A 19,228-nucleotide genomic window follows, 5' to 3' on the forward strand; every position below is an offset into this window, starting at 1 on the left:
AGCGGGCTCTAAGCTGCTGGGTCTTGTGTAACTAGGTAAATAGCAAGCTTCAAATAATACTATAAAGCTATCAAATGTAATAACTAATGCAGTCAGGCAAGTGTTCAGGGAGGGGAGCCTCGCTGATGACAAGCTTGATGATAATGACAATAAGAGGCCCCAGGTTAGAAAGATATTTTAATAACGCATTTAAGTTCCTTTCGCTTTACTTGAAGTCAGGTACGCGTGTCCCGTTTGGTTCACACAAAGCGCTTTTATTTTCTGCACAGCGATGTTTTCTTCACCGTGGGCCTAAGAGAGCAAGCAGCAAAAACCAGAAACGCAGAAGCGACCGACAACTCGCTTACTTTGTCATTGCAGTTTAAATATTTATGACAGTGCTTCACAGCATGCTAGCAAATGCATGATAGCATATTATGTAATAGCAATAAAATTTTAGGAGCAGGAGACTTCACTACTGCCCTTTGCTACTAAATCTTTGCTACCCTCCGTAGCGAGGCCATGTAAAGGCCATGCGTCTTTTTTTTCCCCAGTTATTCTATGTGAAATGGGAATTAGCTGTTTACTGGCGTTTGTAATCACGTGTCTTTCAAAATTGCTCTCCATCTCTTCTGGAGGCAACCTTTGGTTCAGGTCAGATTCCTGTAAAAGTTGATGGCTCTGAATTTGCAAGGGAGCAGCAGGACTTTGGTGTGTGCAGGGAAATGGATGGGGAGCAGCTCCTTCGGTGAGGAAGCCCGGGAGGAAGGGATTTGGACCGTGAGTCTTTTAGGTTAATTAACAATTCAAAGTAGGTGGGTTTTTTTAAAGAGTTGTAGAGTGTTGATTACTGTTTGTGCCGTACTGCTCCAGAGAAGGGGATTCTCAGGAAATTATGTGCAAAGTCAGTTGTGCCTGGACTGAGGATACCTGAGTTGTACTGAAGTTTGGGATGGGTGGCATAGCTTCTGGGGGAATTTACTGCAAAATGCTGACAGTGACAACAAAAAGCTCATGTAGAGTTGACTCTGGGACAATTAAGAAGGTAGCCCATCAAAGGAGGAGCCTGTCTAGGAAACCTTGTGTGTCTGGCTGCTGCCAGGGCCCCTGTTGCCGTGATTTGGATGATGTGCCCTGGTAGGATGGGGCAGAGCCCTCCCCTGACCTGGACAGCCAGCGGTGATTGGTGCTTCCTGCAGCAAACACTGGCCAAGAGAGGTCCGCGGCTTGGTCAGCAGGGCACTATGCTGCTGGTTTTCCAATTGTACAGTCCCAGATTTCAGTCCCAGGACTAACCAGGTCGTTGGTTCCTTGAGCTATTTTAGCATAGTTGAATTAAACTGGACTTCTGCACTTAAACAGAGATGTGTACATTAGTGCCTTAGTGAATCAAGGAGGGATTCCTCCCACTCCCCCACCTCTTAAAGACAGACATTGGGAACCTGTGGTTAGTTATATTACAAAATTGCGGAGAAAAACCTTAAAGAACAGTAAGTTAAAGATGATTTGTACTTGGCATAAGAGCACTATTATCTGCCACGATGGCTTTCCTAGCAGTACTGTATGTGCTTGGGAACGCACTTTGGGGGTCTGTGCCAATAAAACCCAGTCTTGGAAGCACATCGTGTGAATGGATGAGAAAACAATCCGCTAGCGCGAATGATGAGCCAGTGTGTAGCAGGCGCTAAGGGCGGGTGGGATGCAGGTGGAAGCGCAGGGGTTGAGGGCTCTGCAGGACTTGGGTAAATGCTTTACGCAGTCACAGAGAGATTAAATGTACAGCAGGTGCCGGATGTTTTATCTGATGTACGCACATGCGTGTTTACAAAAAACAATTGCTCGATGATCAAGACTGTTATCTTAGTCGTTACCAAAGACATTGTAAGGATGCCAAGTGGGGAAGTGAGACCTGCCAAAATCAAGAAGTAACAGTAGAAGTTGCTGACTTTTCATTTTGAGCCTTTGCATATACAGGCGGCTCTAATTACATATGCAATTTCACACACGAGATTGAGCATGGCGCAGCAGTTGTTTCATCATTTATTTTATCTTGGTATGCACTGGTGGAAACTTCCATTGCCTTGGCTGAGCAAGGCAGGAGTCCCCAGACCCAGAGCAGCGTAGGTCTTGTGGGACGAGATGCACAGCCAGGCGGGCTCCCAGATCCATCAGCTCGCGCAGTTCAATCCTTCCCTGATTTCACATTTCTGGAGACTGCGCTGGAAGATCTGGTGAGGCTTTAGTTCATTTAGTGCCGTTTGAAAAGCAGAGGCTGTAGTGGGGCTTGTCCCTTTGCTGGGGATCAGGGGATGCCTCTGGTTTATGACCCCAGTGCCCCTGCCCAGTAATGCTTCGGTTTCAGTGCAGTAATTCTGCAAATGCTTTTCTCGAATTTTAGACCTCAGGAGGCCACTGCAATCCTGTCTTTTGTGGTTGTGTGGGACTGGGGCCTCAAAATCTCCTTGTGCACTTGAGAAAGGTGGTGGGATGGACGTTCCCTGGTTTGCAGTTTGATCCATGGGGTGAGTGTTGTTGCAAGATGCGGCTGGGTCTTAGCTCACTTCTATATTGTATCTGGCAGTTCCAAAATTCCCTGAACTTCGCGCTCTCCTTCTCACACTTTTCTAAGAAAGCATTGACTGTTTCTGAATTTTGCTGCTTTATATAGGCTCCTTTTCCTCCTCCTCTCACCGCTCTCTGCCTCTTCTCCTCCGCCCCGGTTACTAAAATCTCCTCTCCCCAATGCGTCATCTTCATCAGCAGTGCTCTCATCATCCCTGGGCTGAAAGCAGAGCAGAGCACACTCGAGGAGGAAGAAACGACCCCGAACCCCCCTTAACTTTTCAAGTGGCTGGAAGTTGTCTGCCGATCAAAGACAGCGCACGGGAGTCTCTTCTGCTCTTTGCTTCCTCCATCCTTTATCTGGCAGCGCTTCCTCCCTGCTCGTGGCTGGCAGGGCTCGCCCCACGGGCTCTGCAGGGGCTCTGTGCTGAAACGAGAACAGCTTTGCATTTCCAGATAAAAGGCACCGCGGAGTACCCTGGTGTGTAAATACCAACCGCAAAATTCCTGCGGTCAGGGTGGTAGGTGCCTTCAGGAATAGGGGAAGCCCTTTGGTAGGAAGAAAAGAAATAGGAGGGCAAGAATTTTGGAAAGATAGGTAAAATAGAGAGAGGAGAAATGCACGATGCCAAAGCCCAGCTGAATGGCCTGGTGAGAAATAGCCATGGTGATTGCTGCAGTAATCAAGTCATGATTTTCAGGAGTATCGTGAATAGCTTTTACATGTAGAAAGTTTGCAGGTGGGAGTTTAACTGATCCCATCTCTCTCCCTGGAGGTTTCCAAGCCATGGCCAGACAAAACCCCAAGCAACCTGCCTAGGTCCTGCTGTGAACAGTGGGCACGGGGGTCCCTCCAGCCAGGGTGAGTCTGTGACATTGGTGGGTGTTTGGAGAGAGGATAAAAACAAACAAAAATACTTGGGGGAGTGCCAAATAGAAGTATTAGGAGTGACATGGCAAATTTGTTTTAATGCAATCTAGGCTTAAGCACTGGTGTTGACTGTATTGAAGGCTTCCAGGTTGGCAAGGGGGTTGATCTAAATAAATGTATTTATTTTCCTGCTTTTCATTTCCCGTGGATGTACATACTGGCTACATACTTTCAAGCTACACAAGAGAGAAACAAAAGAAAGGGGACAAATTAAGTGACTGCTGCCAGATTAATTATTCCATCTCATTTCAACTCATATTTATAAACCTACAACTTTGAATGGGAATGTTCAAAATTATCTTTGCAATGACCATCTTTCCATCTAATTTAAAGTCATTCAACTTTACAAGAAGCAATTATGTTCCACACTAACAAATGAAAAGACATGGCAACATCAGAAAAACTGATTATTCAAGCAATCTTTCTTACATAAAATAGCTAACTAATCTCCCAGCTTCAGTCCTTGAGTGCTATTGCAAATAACCTCCTGAAAGATAACTTCATTCTCAGTACACTGGCAGCCTGCTTCTCATCACTGATTGCTCTCAGTGTCGTCGCAGTGACGGTTTGGGGGTTAAGAAATTATTTTCTCTTTTGTCTCTAGCTCTTCTTGCGTTCACTGCTGGTTTTATCCTCCTCTTCCATAACCAATGAAAGTGAGGTGCAGGGAATGAAGTTTGTGTCCTGCTTAGAAAAATAAATCTCCAGAGTTGCTGCTTTTCTGCTGCTCTGACCATCGTCCTTGAGGCCATCAAGTCTGAGGTTCTGGAGGAATCTTAATGTTAGTGGGTTTTGTTGCCGGAGGGGGGGGTCCATTTACAAGAATTTTGGTTTATTGGCATGGAAGTGTTGATGCATCCTGGTCCAAAAACTGAGAAAGGGGGGGAGCAAACCTGCCAAAATACAGGAACTTTCTAAAAAAAAAACAACAAACCAAAACAAGCAAACAAACCCCAAAAACCTAACACCAAAGCCAATCATCAGAGCTTGAATTTTCATTTTAAGTTTTGCAAGTCACTGTAACTAGTGCAGTGTTACACTTGAAATCTTGTTATGAGCAAAAGGAAATGCATCTTATTTGCAAAGAATGTATTGTTAGTGTAATTGAAAACTTAACCCTCTGATGAAATGGTTATTATTGGTCCAACTCTACTTATTACAGAAAAAGAAAAGGAAAATGAAAAAAAAATCCTGCTACAGAAGTCTCAATAATAAGTTAAATGTTGCTACACACAACATGTTATTTCCTAACATCTATGCCTCTCTCTGCTCACCCTTCCACTGCTCCCTGGAAAAAAAGTGGGGTGGCACAGGGGTAAGTTTTTGTTTTTCTTTTTTCTTCTTTCCTGGCTCCCCTGCAGGTGTGTCTGGCTTTCTGTACTGTACATCAAAGCTTACCCCAAAATTGAGATGCCAGCAGCAGTGTTTCAATTAAAATTCAACCAAACAGACCAATTTTACAGGTGGAAATTGCTGTCTTGTAAGGGCTTTTAGCCCCCTTTAGCCTTACCGACCCTTCTGTAAATTCAAAATGCCTCTTCTCCAATAAAGCATTTCTGCTTCTAGTCCTGACTGCTCATAATATTAAAAAAAAAAAGGGCAGTGAGTCAGCGTCCCGCGCTGCTGCCGGGAGAAACGTGATGCTGATGGTGGCATTCTTCCTTGCTGGGAGAAGCAGGAGGTGGAGGTTGATGGCTTCTTCCACTGGGCTCTAGGATCCACTTGGGGTAAGAAACGTATTTACATTTTCCAGTGTGCTTTTAAATGCTCTTTCTTAGAGTCTGGAGCCCCATGGTCGATCCATATTTACTGTATGTAGAGCGTCTTAAACACGTTGGATACTTGATCCTTAATCTCTTTGCTACCCCAAAACCTGGTTTTGCCAAGGTCTGCATTACTGTGGCTGTTAGTGAGTTACATATGGCGCTTACGCAGTGCTGCGTATGGGGGTCCAGTACCATCCTGCGACCCCTCTGTGCAGCATCCCCTGCCTGGGCGTCCCCTGCTATGTCATGCTGTGCCGCTATATCATTCCTCTGCGTTGCCTGATCACGCCGGGATCATCAATATTTAATTCTCTGCAGAATATCTGCCTGTTACTACTCTCTGTACAAGCATTACAGTTATGTACAAAGATAAGCCACCTGGTCAATAGAAAAATTGCTGGTACAGCTAAACCAGCTGCAGCAAAGCCCCAGGCAGACGCAGCCAGAGCCTGACCCTTGGCAGAGTCGGTACCTCGATGCATGCAATCTCATCAAGTTATTTGGTGGTTTTGTTCCCCCTCTCTGTCTCGTAGCAGCTCTTGACTTTATATTTTCATCTGAATTATTGAATATTAGGTTGATGTTTATAGGAAACTATTCATAAGACTTTTCAATTTCTTTCCTGGTCTTACAGTTATTTGAGAGACACTTGATGTGCTCACAAAGTGAAGGTTGCTGCCCCTGCCCTGTGAGTTGCTTTGTGCTTCCCAGTGTTGAACTTAGACATTTTAACAGTATTTTTGACTGAGAAGCAGTCATTTGTGATGTCAGAAGGTTCAGTCTCTGCAGCCACAGGCCGTCAAGATGATTGCCCAGTCAATGTGGAAAGAATTGGGATTTTCCATTCTTACTGTCTGTGAAGGAATAGCGGAAGAGCCAGAGGATCGGATCGTAGGTGCTGCTCGGGTGGCCATGCTGACACGTCTCTGCCGTGCTGCCTGGAATTGGGCATGGTATTGCAACTCACTGGGGTTTTGCCGATACCTTTAGGTCTCTTACCTCTGCAGCGTTGAGCTTTCTTTGGCATCCAGCACTCTCCCTGCTCTGTCATTCCTGTATAATCTATCTGCACTGTGTTGTTAATCTTTTCCCTAAAAAGTTGTGCGGTACCTATGTATCCATAGCCTGTTGTAGCTACAGTTGCTTTTCAACATTCCTGATCATCACTGGGGTTTTGGGTAGTCTACGACTTGTCTAGAAATATGCATCTTTTCACCCTTTGATTGCTTTAGTATTTTTATATATCCCTCTTCAGTGGGATTTTCTAAGGACTGTTTGTCTCTTTTTACAAATGTTCCCAATTTCTGACCTTCTTTGAAATTAGAGAATTATATGGCATTCACTCCTAGAGGATGCGTTATCCTGAGATGTGCTTTTCGGTTTTCCCTCATTCTTGCTCTTAACACTTCCCTGTAATTGTTTGAATTTTCCAAGCCAGAAGCTTGGCCCCAGTTTGCTTAGGGGACACTGCACTTGCTCAGTAAGGCTTGACCTGCTCCAGGAGTCTGCTGTAGTCCCCATTGCTCTGAACCTCTTCCAAAACTGTTTGTTCATCCATGTTTTGAACATTTCAGAGGATTTTACTGTGGTATTTCATCCAGAAACACAGAAAAACAGCCCAAATCACACATCAGCCCTAAATTCTGCCTGCAGGCTCCCCTCCCTCCTTATACTGCTGGTACCTGGGTGGACCACAGCTACTGAGTCCCTCCAGGGCATCTCCCAAATATGAAGTATCCCAAAGGATGTAGAAGATTGTCTCAGATTAAGGTTGTGGTGTTCTGAGGTTTATCTGTTGAGGATATGTTTAAGCAAATGGAGTATTCGTAATTCTAGGTAAAATTAAGGGGGAGGAGGGAGTGGTTTCACATTTTGAATAGGAACATTTAAACCAGATGCAGCCTGCTGGGAAGCATCACATTAAATTGCATGACTTTAAAAGAAGAGAACATCCATTTTACTCAAGTCCACAATAAGAAAGATTAGGAGTTAAGAGACATTTTTCTCCCACTTTGAAAGTAAATGTATTTTAAATTTAATTCTTCAGTGCAGCTGCCGCTTTCTCTCTCTGGAAAGCCTTTCTCGTGCTTTGAGTGATGTAAAGATGTGGGCTGTGTGCTAATCCAGTTTGAGATGCCAAACTTCCTTTCCACTCCTGAGAAGTTTTCCCACCACCATCTTCTAGATAAATGTAGGACTGTCTTTTATTTTAACACACTATCGATTTGGGGAGATCTGTTGGAGATTCACCATCTTAGAATTACTGGTGGAGGGAAATCAAGTATGAATGTGAAGGTTTCATGTTATTTTGGAATAGACATATCAATGTAAGATGGCATGGAATCAGCTGGTTTCTTTTTTTTTTTTTCCCCCCCCTCTAGTAGCACCTACATTTAAAAATAAGCCAAAACAAACTAGGACCTGTGAAAGAGGCTCACAGCAGTGATGGTGCTGCTGGAGCACCTTTGAGGTGGTGTGGACAGGGCAGCCAGGAGCCATGATGGAATGTTCTGTTAGCTGCTCGTCGTGGATGGGTATTTGTTGGCGTTTCTTCTCCAGCTACCGCTTATTTGGGGCTGGAAAATAATCCTGCAGAATGGGTTAATCTGAAGATGCTGGGAGAGTTTGGCTGGATTTTGCTGTCTCATCACCCCTGTTGTTGTGATCTGATCTGCCCTGGGGACTTCCCTCTCCCAATTCTTACTGCTGTACTTTGAGAAAAATGCCTTTTTGAGGAAAGCCCTGGGTAGAGCCTCCTCCTTTCCTATTCCTCTTTTGTCATGAGAGCATATTTTGTAGATTGAGCTTGCTGATCTTGAGCTCATTAATGCTGTCGTACCACTCTGAGTACATCAGCCATGCTCATAATACACAATCTGAAGCCATTATTCTCTAGAAGTGATCTTTATTATTCTTGTACAACCAGCACTGCAGTCCAAGTGCTTTTCCAATAGTAGCTTGTATTTAGTGACTTATTAAGGTTTATCCAAGTCACAGATTCCCAGCGGATGTTCTGAGCTTGTTTCTTATTTAAAAACATCATCTAAATTCAAATCAGGAATTAACACAGTTCTGCTGATGACATTCACCCCTCTGCAGAAGGACCAGCATTAATCCTATGCACTGCAGCAACGGTATTTCCAGCCTTGTTTGAGGGCTTTAGTGGGGCTTAAATAAGCCTTAGGCAAGGCACAGACCTCTGCAATAGTTAGGTAGGACTAACACTGCCTTCTTTGGGCACGAAGCTTAAACGTGTGTCAGATGGGCTGTATTACGACGCAGGTTCCCTGTATAGCCAGGGGAGAAGACAAGATGCTCCACAAAACCTTCCTGGGTCACTTGGTACTGGAGTTAGTAGCTGCAGACAAAAATCTTCATATAATCCTGTACCTAAACCACTGCCCCAGTGCTGGAATCTGTGCCTTTGCTGGGAGAGGGTCCCTGTTTCACAGCTTGAAGGGAACCAACGTGGTGCTGGCAGAAACATCTTTAGGCTGGGACTTTCAGCTCCTATTTGAAATTCAGTTCAGGTTGATCTGGTTTCTGTAGGGCTTTCTGGAAATCCCCACCTTAATATATTAAATTTCTTCTTTTTTTTTTTTTTTCTCCTTACTGGTTGTCATCAGCAGTACAAGTTGTTTGCGTTGTTAGAGTTCCCACAAAATCTGTTGCACTGAGCACAGTGAGCAAGTTGGCGACCGTCCATCCATCCCCCCCACCCTGTGCCTCTGCAGGGTAGAGCGTGCCCTCAGCATAGAAACTGCTAAGTGGGGCTCCGAATAGAAGAGGAAGCCGATGTACTCGCTTCTCCAACATCCTGCTGCTCAGAAAAAGATAAACCCAAAGCAGATGTGTCATTAAATCATTTTGAATCATTGCAAACATTGCAGGAGTTCAGTACAAGCATCCATAGCTTTAAGCCACCTCCACAAAGTGCTTTGTATCTCTGTCATAAAATTTGGATGAACTACACTGGGTAAACTGTTTTACTGTTACCTGATAGCCACCTACCTTTTAAAGCTGAGATTTACTGGGGAAGGATAGAAATACATTTCAGTGCAGTGTGAGAGCTCGCCAGAAGATTGATGTGATTTCTTGGTCCTTGTAGAGCTGCCGCCCAACATGGGAAAATTTCTCCCTTCAATTCAGAGATCAGGCAGAGGAAGCTGTCTAGTATCTGAGATTAAAGTATGTGATTATTTAAGCGCCAGTTAGTTAGTGATAATGAGCAAGTATTTTGCAAGATGAGCTCTTAAAATGAATCTCTAAACACAGATCCTGGTGCTGCGCCGCCGAAATCGAGTGCAAAGCGTAGCCCTGCTGTTCTCGAAAAAGGCTCAGCCGATCAGCGTTCCATCTTGGCCAGCTGTTGGTGGCAAACCTGCTGGCCAAATTACCAAGCAATGTGTACTGGGATCAGGGGGAGGATGTAGCTCTAGGGGTTGCCTAACTCATGACTTGTATTCTCATGCTTCACTGAGCTTTTCCAGCATGGATACATTCTCCTTTAATTGTTGTACTTCTGAGAAGGGCTTGACAGAATAGCAGCCAAACAATCTTGTTTTTCTTTGTTGGCTATTTTTATTTTACCTGGATCATTACTTATCAAAGAGCACTGCTATTGCTTGAAATAAACATGTTTAAACATTAATAAGTGGCATAAGAGATGCTCTTTTTTTATGCAGTGTGGGAAAACATCGGCTGATTCTTGGAGGAGAATTTTTACCTCATGTGTTTTAATAGCCCTCGGTAATTACTTTGCAAGTGGGAAAGCAAGGAAAGGAAATTGCTGCAATCAACTGTCCATGACGTTGCCTCGATAAAAGCCCAACTGAGCCAACAGCAGCAAAAAGAGGTTTGCGAGGGTGCACCAGGCATCTGGCAGCACCAAAAGCAATGCTGTGGACCTCTCCAGTGGTGGTTAGCACTGCATTAAGGCAATTAAGAGCACATATTTCTTTATCTGTTTTAATTTCAACTATATTGAAAGCCTCAAATAAAATCAGAACATAACAATGCTACCCGCATTTCCAAATTTCTTAGAAACTGATTTTTGAAAGGAAGAGTCGTTCCATTTTTATATAGCTGAGCATGTTACAGTACGTATTGTGCCGTTCCCTGTCCACGCGAGATGCTGGGTTTGTGGCTTCATGTAGATTCAGAAAGTCAATCCAGAAGTGACTGCTGAATCACTTCTGTCCTTGCTCTGGTGTTCTGTGAGCCGCTCTGTTTCCACCCGCTCGTCTCGGCACAGGACACACTGTGTCTGACTACACTTTCCTGTGCAGGAAGATGTCTGGGCTTCACATGGCATCTCCAAGACATTAAGTGTCTGCTGCTCGATTTGATAGCCTGTTTGAGAGTTTAATGATTCGTAGCATAAAAATACTTTCCTTATTGGCTCTTTCTTGCCTTCAGCTTCCAGCTGGTGATGCCTTTTATTCCTTATGGCAGAGATAACAAAGCTCTTTATTTGCATTGTATTTTCCTTTGTGAAGGGAGTTTTATGTTATAATCAAGTTACCTCTCGGACTTCTTTAGATAAGCTGAACAGATTGAGCTGCGAGTTTCTCATTATAAGACATTTTTCTCCCATCCAGTAATTTTTACGGCTGTCTCTCGTATCCTTTCCAGTTTTTCAACATCCTCTTGCGAAGGTTGACCTCAAAGCTGTTCCAGGATCCATCTCATCAACTGTGACCTATGGGGGGTGAAATTGCCTCCCAGCTTGTGCGTGTTGCATTTCCATTTTATACGGATGTGGCTTAAGCGGAATTCCCCCCGTAACATAGGGAGGTTGTGCTCTGGTCTCCTGAATATTTTTATGGAGGTGTTTTGTTACTGGCTGCTGTTGCTAGTTCTGTAGGTACCTCCATGGTCCTTGTGGTGCCCAATAGTTTTCTCTCTTCCTTGCTTTTTCAGCAATTTAAAAAAAAAAAGTTTGATAGTGCAGAGCTGTTTCTGGAGAAAGATGAGTTACTAACTTAATAAATGCAGGTATTCCCAACGCTTTCTTATTTGCTGGTTTTCTGGTTTGGCAGCTAAGCTAAAGTTCAATTAAGTGTTCCTAACCTTGCTGCGGGGAAAGCTGGGGAACCGTTTGTTATTTTAAATCTCTTTACTTTTCAATTGTCAAATTCAATTAAGGGAGAGTTTATACTTTCATTGGCAGCAGCTATAGAAAACTCAACGACCTGAGCTGTTCCAGGATCTGATGAGGGATTTCGTGCTTTCAGCACAGAGTCATCTTCGGTGGTTTTGGCAGTAACTGTGAATAGGTATTTGCTTATCTTAATGTATGGGGAGTTACACATGCATGTTTTCAGGCTTCACAGCCAAGCCACATCCCCGGAGGACAGAGCTCAGCATCTTCCACCAAAGCAGTGCTGGAAACTTGCTTTTAGCCATTTTGCAGAAACTTACGTTTGCACAGACTGTGCCTTGCCCCAAAGCCAGCAAAAGGGACGTTTCCAGGGAACCCAAACATGTATGTGGGGGTTTTGGGGTGGTTTTGTTTGTTTTTAATTTCACTGCATCCCACAAACACTTCTTTCCTTCAAAATCTCATTCGTGGCTGTTTTCTTGTCTGGGGGAGAAGAAAAAAAGGGCTTCTTGTGCATTCATACCGTACATCAAAGGACATCATACATTAAGATTGTGGGGTGCTTTAGTCCCATGGGTCCCGTAAAAGTACGAGACTGGCGTTGTCATGGGCTTTGTCAGTCCTTGGTGCAAAAGCAAATAACAAATGTTGCTTGAATTTATCTGAAGCTGCTTCCTCACCAGGGACTCGGGCATTTGTGTCAACTTGCTGCATGTTCTGTGCCTGGCTTCACAGAAGGGGACTTCTTGCATGAAATACTGTTCTCAGGCTGTCAGGATTTTCTGCTATATAACCTGGTTAGGTTTCTTTACAGCCCTTTGCAGTAAATTTTGAGCTTTTCAATAGTCTCAGAGCAGATGCTCTTTCTTCTCTTGCTGTCTCATCCCCTCTCCCCATCCAGCTAATGGTAAGAAGTATTTTTAAGTACCATTTCACATAAATCTGGGAGGCTGAGTGACTTAGAAGCCAGCTGGGAGGATGAATTTGTCATCACTGGAGTAAAACATAGATTTGGGGAGTTTTCTTGGGTTTGGAGTTGGTTTTTTTTTTTCCAGTGTTGCCATTTCTGGTGGGCAGCAGATGGAACTGCCCACGAAGCCATATTTATCCCTGTAAAACCAGCTGCTGGAAAGTGCTGGGGCGAGGGTTGCGTGGACTCCTGCGCTTTGGAGAAGCTTGTTGTTATAATAATAATGCCCCTCTGTTTGTCTTGGCAGTGTTCTCCAAATTGGTATTTGTTCTTGAAGTTGTGTGTAATTCCCACTTAGTTAATTTAGGCCGAAGTAATTGTGTAAGATACAGCTGCAAGTTCGTATTTGTTCCTCTGAAAAAGAAAAAAGGATCAGAGCAATTTTGGGGTGAAACATGATTTCTAAGATGACATCTCACTATAGGACATCTGGTGGCATCCACTGGCATTCCAGGAATTAAAGGATGCTCCCCGCTGGTGTGGATGTGATGCCGTACCCTGGATTCCCCATAAAAGCAGAAATGTGGTCATTAAAGTGCGTGGCAATAGTCCTTTAGGCATCTGTTGCTGGTCCTGAGAGGTCTTGGAAAGGCAACAGCCAAAAGAACATGGGGATAAGAGCACCGCAAGCTGAGAAACAGCCAGAATAACTTCAAAATTTTTTGATACTTAAGATAGAGACCTGCAAAATAGTACCACCATGGGTTTGCTGTGCAGGCAGAAGAAGAAAAATAGCATAATAATAAAATGAATTATTTTTTGAAGCCAAACAAGGCAGCATCAGGCAGAGCACGAAGCGGTGGGTGAGGCCAAACGCGTGCGTTTGCGAGCAGCCTGCTCTGCAGGCATCGCAGCAACCGGGAGCGCCCAAGCCAGATTCTGTAAATCCTGTGCGTGCCGGGAAACCCTTTGGAAATGAATATTTAATACAGAAATAAAATGATTCTATGTACGTGTAAATGCTGTGTTTATCTCCCTGCTGCCCTATAAATGGCTGGTAGCTATCAGCCCAGGAGGGCTATAATAATTATGGCTTCACTGACTTGGCTGATAAAAAATCAATTCCATTGAGATGATCCTATGCTTGCCTTAATGGGAGGCGCTGGAAGCGTTATCCTCATTTTAAGTATGCACCTGCAAGGAAAAGGGCATTGCCTGGAGTCCAGCTTTCCCCAAAACCGGAAACTTCTGAAAATGCTGGTTTTTTCCAAAGCCGTCCCTTCCATGGCAGCCTGTGGACACATAGTGCTCGTGAGCAGCAGCAGCTTTCCCTGGCACCTACCAGACTTTTTCCCAGCTGAACATCTTTGGTTTGGGTTGGGGTTTTTTTTTTTGTGTTTTTTTTTTTTTCTTTTCCAGAGGAAAACTCCAAACCAGAAGCTTTTTGCAGAATTTCCATTGATTCTGTCAGTATTTCACAAGGAAAAAGTTTCCCTTTCCATGGGAGTGTGAGGGAGATGGGTAGAAACCAGGACTTAAGAGTGAGCCAGAGTGCAACGTTATTTGTGGATGTATAGACCCATCCCCAGTCTCTGTGTGGGAGCTGACAGTGGGGCTGCTAACAACTGAAGTCTTCAGTAAAAGCTTTTATATCAACTTTCTCTATTACATGGAGTTGTGTTGTCTTGTTTCCTAGGGGCAATATATAATTTGTTCACTAATAGACTGTCCTATTTAGACAAATTAGACCTTTTTAACACCATTCTTATTAATTGGTTTTGACTGCACTGCATTAATTACAGCAGGGATAGGGACATTGTAATTGTAGAGAATTGTTCTCTAATTTGGGGAAAACAGAAAACACTCGGCGCCCAGCTTCCTGTGCGAGTTTGTTATCTCTGTGGTACTTAAACCATTAACGTAATCTTGGGGTGCCTGTAATTATATGAATAACCGGGTGGGAAGGAGTCATAACACGGTATAAAAATAGCACCAGGGACAGGAAACTTCTTTTTATAGACAAAATAAGAGCAGAAGGGAGATGGAGATGGGATGCCAATGCTGCCGCATCCTGCATCCAGTGTGGATGGTTATTGTGGCTTGTATTGAGTAGAGGTGGGGACTGGGTGTTGGCGTTGCCAAGCATAGTGCAGCAGTCCTGGTCCTGCCAGTGGAAATTTGGGGTTTATTGCCTGTTTGCAGTGTCTGGGAAGTTATTGAGGGCTTTGAGCGAGAGCCGCCAAGGTTGATCGGGCACCACCTCTGGGATACATCTCCCAGATTGCAGTTGTGGTGCCCAGCACGAGCAGCCTTCCTGCCTGGCAAGATACTCCGTTTACCTTCATTTAATTTCATTGCTTTCATTTCATTCCCTCCGTGCTGTGCGTAAGAAGAGAGCGGAGAGCCTGCTCGCGGTCCCCTGCTGACGCCGGGAGGACCCAGACCTGTTGGAGAGAGAGCGAGCCCTCGCGGTACACCTGATACTGAGCCTCGTGGAAGGGACTCTGCCACCCATGTGCATGTGGACTGGGGTAAACGATGCACATCAGTACATTGGTTTCCCAGAGCTTGTCTGTAGTATTCTATGTCTTAAAATCTCTCTGGTACTACTAAACACCTCTACAATACCTCTACTCAATACCTCTGTAATGTTGCAAGGATGCATAATACTGGCAGGGTAACAGAGCACCTTTCTCTTTAGTGCAGAAATATGGGATCTCAGCATCTTCAACATGTTGAGGGTGTTTGGGCCTTCTCTCAACCCATAGGACCTTCTTGGCTACAGAGTCACCTTCTAAATTCTTTTAAAAGACTTTTTCCACCATTGGCTGGCTTTAAACCTGCTTGATTTGGAGCAGGTGAGTTGCTGAGCTCCCCCCAGCCCAGCCTGATACCCTTCCCCACAGCTTATACTGTAGAATGTTTGTGTTCCCACGAAAGCTGTCTGCAGGATACGTAGTACAAAGGGTTTATTCATCGTTGCCCAAGAGGAAGCAGTGATCCCCTTACCGCCCTGCATGCGTGTCTTGAAACCATCTTAATATACTGTATCATGGCACTTTAGAAAGTCAAATCTCTTTTTAGCCCGACTTCCTAAGGAGGCTTATGTGATCATGCTCTGTTTATATCTTCATCCCTCCCTTCGAGAACTTTTGAACCCATAGGCCCAGTTCAGCCAAATTTATCAGCTGAAGGTGTGGATAGTAGTAAGGCTGCAAAGGGGGGTTTTTTTTGGAGCTAGATAAAGCAGTAACACTGAAAAGAAGCGCTTCTGTGTCAGCTCACGGCTGATCAGACGTGAAGTCAGACACCCAGCCGCATACCAGCCCTGGGAATTGCTGGTTTTGCAGAGCCCCAGCACGAGTCCTGCTGCAGAGCTGCCTTGGCAGCGTTGGGGCTCACAGGGCTCCCCTGTTCCTGCTTTCATGGGGCTCGGCTGTGCGAGAGGCTGTTTGGCTGTAAATAGCAAGCCGCAAGTAGCAGAGGAGACATCACCGCAGCAAACAGGCTTTCTGCAACGTTCCAAAAATTGGCAGCGTTTGGAAGAAACGGAGCAAAACTTGCATTCTGAAGTTTGCGTTGGAAGCATAGCAGGAGATCGGGAGGGTCACAGTAATTAGGGTTTTTTCCAAAGCTCTGTGTCTTGAAGTGATAAGAGAATCTCAAATTTTGGGTTTTTACAATGACTGTTCCACGCTTCTGACACGAGAGAAAATGTTGAATGAAGCCAAGCCCACAGGGTCAGGCACAGGAAAATTGATTAAAGCAGTATCTAGTCATGCACGTGTGTGTATACATAGATGTGTGTGCATTTATATGCATATATGTGTATACATAGGCACGGGTTATGCGGTACTGTGTATTTCGAGCCATTCTAATGGCAGAGTGAGATTCATTATTTTTAATCTCAAGCTTGAGAATACAGTGATAGGAGAAAATTCCTATGCAGTCTCATCCTGGGGTGCAGGCAGGTAAGTTTGGGGTACCCTGACAGCTAAACTAGACCTTACTGCGATCCAAAACCCATGAGCTCGTTCAGGCTTTGCAGCTCTTTCTTGCGGGCATACGGATAATTCCCTGTAGTTTCGCCTGACCCAAGTAAAACAAAAACACACCCTCTGGGTTATATCTCATGAGCAAAAAGCTTGAGTAAACTGAAGTCTCTCAGTAACAACCTCAATAAACTAAATCCTTCTCGGGGAGCAAAAGATAATCATAGGAAGAGGCTCAATATCCCCCTGCTGTGCATCTGTCAGTCAGCCGCCCTGCGGAGAGGGTGGAAAGCAGCTCTGCTGCCGTAACCCTGTGGGGAGCGACGGGGGACCAGATGGGTGGGGGATTACATCTGCCACGGCAAGAGGGGAATTGGGAACGGCAGTGCCAGCAGCTGCCGTGGCTGCTGGCTCACGTGCAGGTACGGGAGGTTATGCCCCGCTGCAGCTGCATTGGGTCGGTCTCGGCGCCGCGTCCAGCCCTCCTGCGCGGAGGTTTGAGGCATGCATGGGTATTTAGAGGAGGAGGTTGTGCTGCAGGCTGCTGAGGATGCTAAATCCATTTCTACTCAAAAACCAGTCGCATTTGAGACCAGATGGTGGAGTTGAAAACAGTTATCTGCTAATCTTAAAAAGTTTTTTTTCCTCTTTCTTAAGTTTTAATCTTAAATTTATACCCATGTCTTATGGTTTCGATGGGAATAAGCTCTGTTTCTGTTTCGAATCAGTGTTTGACATGACAAAGATTGTCTGATGTCATTGTATAATTGTAAAGGTAGTACAGAAAAGAATGCCAATCAACCTTTAATAAGTGGGGCTAAAACTTTTTGTTCCTAATTTCTAGGGCATGGCTTTGCACCCACTGTAAACACAATATTTTCTGGCAATTTAAATCACTGCTTTTCTTAGGAAGAATTAAAATATTGGCATATAACATCAGCAAAAAGGCAGCAAGCAAAACTCTCAAGTGCCTTGGTTCTTCTTAATCTCCTCCGTTATTTTAAGCCTCTTGTATCGTTCGGGATCTTTGAGCTGAGAGTTGTGGTTCCTTCCATGTGCTTCTCTGATACACTTTGACCAATCTCTTTATGATGACCTGTCATTGCAGTCGTCATCAGGGATGTGCATGACTTGTCTCAATGTCATTTAGGACAAAGACTATTGCAAAGATTCTCCAGCAGAGTCTTTATCATCTCTTTTTTTGCCTTTTAGTATGTGCACATCCTTGGCTTCCTCAATATTTTCTTCCTTGCTGCGTGAATCTTATTTTCATCCTTTACTCTTCAATCTTCATGAAACTAATTAAAAAAAATATAAAAAATTTCAAAGTTAAATGTTTTTCTGCTTGGAAAATCTTTTGAAGCTTGAATTTCCACTGCCTTGGCTTTCCTGCACTTTTCCTGGTAGCCTTTTGCTTGGATGGATATGAGTCTTCCAATAGTCTGTTCTCGTACCGGCACGTATGCCAGACGTCAGTACTTTAATAACCATATTATTGACTCTGGGACCTTTTGGACTGGCTTTCTCATACTCCTCATGCGGTTTATTATTTTTGGCCTATTAACTCTGATAGGTGGTTAAATTTAATTATATGAAGTTGAACTTGATTATTTAACCTTAATTAAGCCACTGTAGGTCTCCATTCCTCAAATCTCTTGAGAAAGAACTACAGTATTTCCTTTCCAGTATAACCTACATTAGCAGTGTTGACTAACCTTTTTAAAACTGAATAAGAGAGGTAGATCTCATGGATTTCTGGAGTTGAACGTTTTTAAGGCCTGATATTCGAGTTTGACGTGGTGGAGATGTGCTCCATCTTAAACGTTGGGCAGTGCTTTGCCATAATAAACTCTTGTACAATAGGTTTTTTTCTTTTTTTTCCTTTTTTTTTTTTAGGAATAACCTTCCTGGTTATGAATTGAGGAGTCTGCTTATATCTTGTTCGAATCATCTCACACCGAGTGTGTGAGACCTTCTCCTCGAGTGTGGTATAAATTGCGGATTAGATAAGATGGGCTGTCTAAACCAGTATTTTAAAATTACATTTCATCTGTTTTAGCCAGGGGCTTCAGAGCTGACTGTTAATAAATATTGACTCAGACATATTTAAGTATAAAATGTAATGTTGTCCTGGATTTATTTTGAAAGGATTGAACAGTTATGATACTTAGATTTTCATTTGTTGATTATTTAATTCATGTACCTTCCTATGCGGCGTATTGTAGAGAGTTGTTATGAGATACTTCAACTCTTTAGCACTATAATTGCTTTAAGTGAATGATCCATCTTTATTGGGTGGAACGTGCGGCAATTAATCTACCTTGATGAAAGAATTAACCTATGAATAAAGCTACAGGGCTTGGGTGGTTGGGGCCCTTTGGCTCAGGAGGGCTGTGGTGTTGATCTTAGCAGAAAAAAAGGTCATTCTGGTGAGAACCCAGTTTTGTTCAGTGCCTGCGAATCAGTGATTTTAAAAGAAAATTGCAATGGTGAGTGCCTGTACTAACTAGAACCTGCCCCAAGTCTTTCTGGAGGGCATAACGCTGCCCTTTTGGTGCTTGTTTGAAGAGGAAAGTAGATCCAAAAACTACAGTCACCTGCATCTGCAGCCCCTGGACCTGGTCTGGGAAAGCTTTCTGTTGTGCTGGTGGGAGCTCTCGCACTGCCAGCCCCAGCTGGCGAGACCAGCTGCAAAATATGGCTTACCTGGAGAAAGAGCTGGGCACCAGGTGACTGAATTTCTCCGATGCTTTGAAGCAGGCTTATTCATAGCTATGGATAGCACGAGCTCTCTGTTATGTACCAGTTCTGGAGCTTATTCTGCTAAATGTTTCCCAGGTGTTTTCTCTAATACTTGCATAAAATTCACTATTTTTCAAAATAGTGAATTTTGGCATTGCTGCCATAAATTCTCAAGTTAATGTATCCAAAGGAAACAACTACAAAAAGTGTAGAGCATTTTGTACCTGGACAGATATTACAGAG

The 19,228-nt window shown here is 44.0% G+C and overlaps 1 protein-coding gene across 5 annotated transcripts in view; it reads left to right on the forward strand.

The window, feature by feature from the left end:
* Nucleotides 1-19,228, forward strand: part of PAK5 (p21 (RAC1) activated kinase 5) — a 91,132-nt gene that overhangs the window by 9,587 nt on the left and 62,317 nt on the right. For 2 of the 5 annotated variants that reach the window (XM_075749794.1, XM_075749792.1), the window contains exon 2: nt 14,642-14,782. The exons of 2 other annotated variants lie outside the window; for them this stretch is intronic. The gene's annotated coding sequence lies outside the window, so the exon portion shown is untranslated. The remainder of the gene's footprint in view (nt 1-14,641; nt 14,783-19,228) is intronic. One more of the 5 variants, XM_075749793.1, reaches the window with a different exon arrangement.

Source organism: Balearica regulorum, chromosome 3, assembly GCF_011004875.1.
Source record: "Balearica regulorum gibbericeps isolate bBalReg1 chromosome 3, bBalReg1.pri, whole genome shotgun sequence".
NCBI classification, from domain to species: Eukaryota; Metazoa; Chordata; class Aves; order Gruiformes; family Gruidae; genus Balearica; species Balearica regulorum.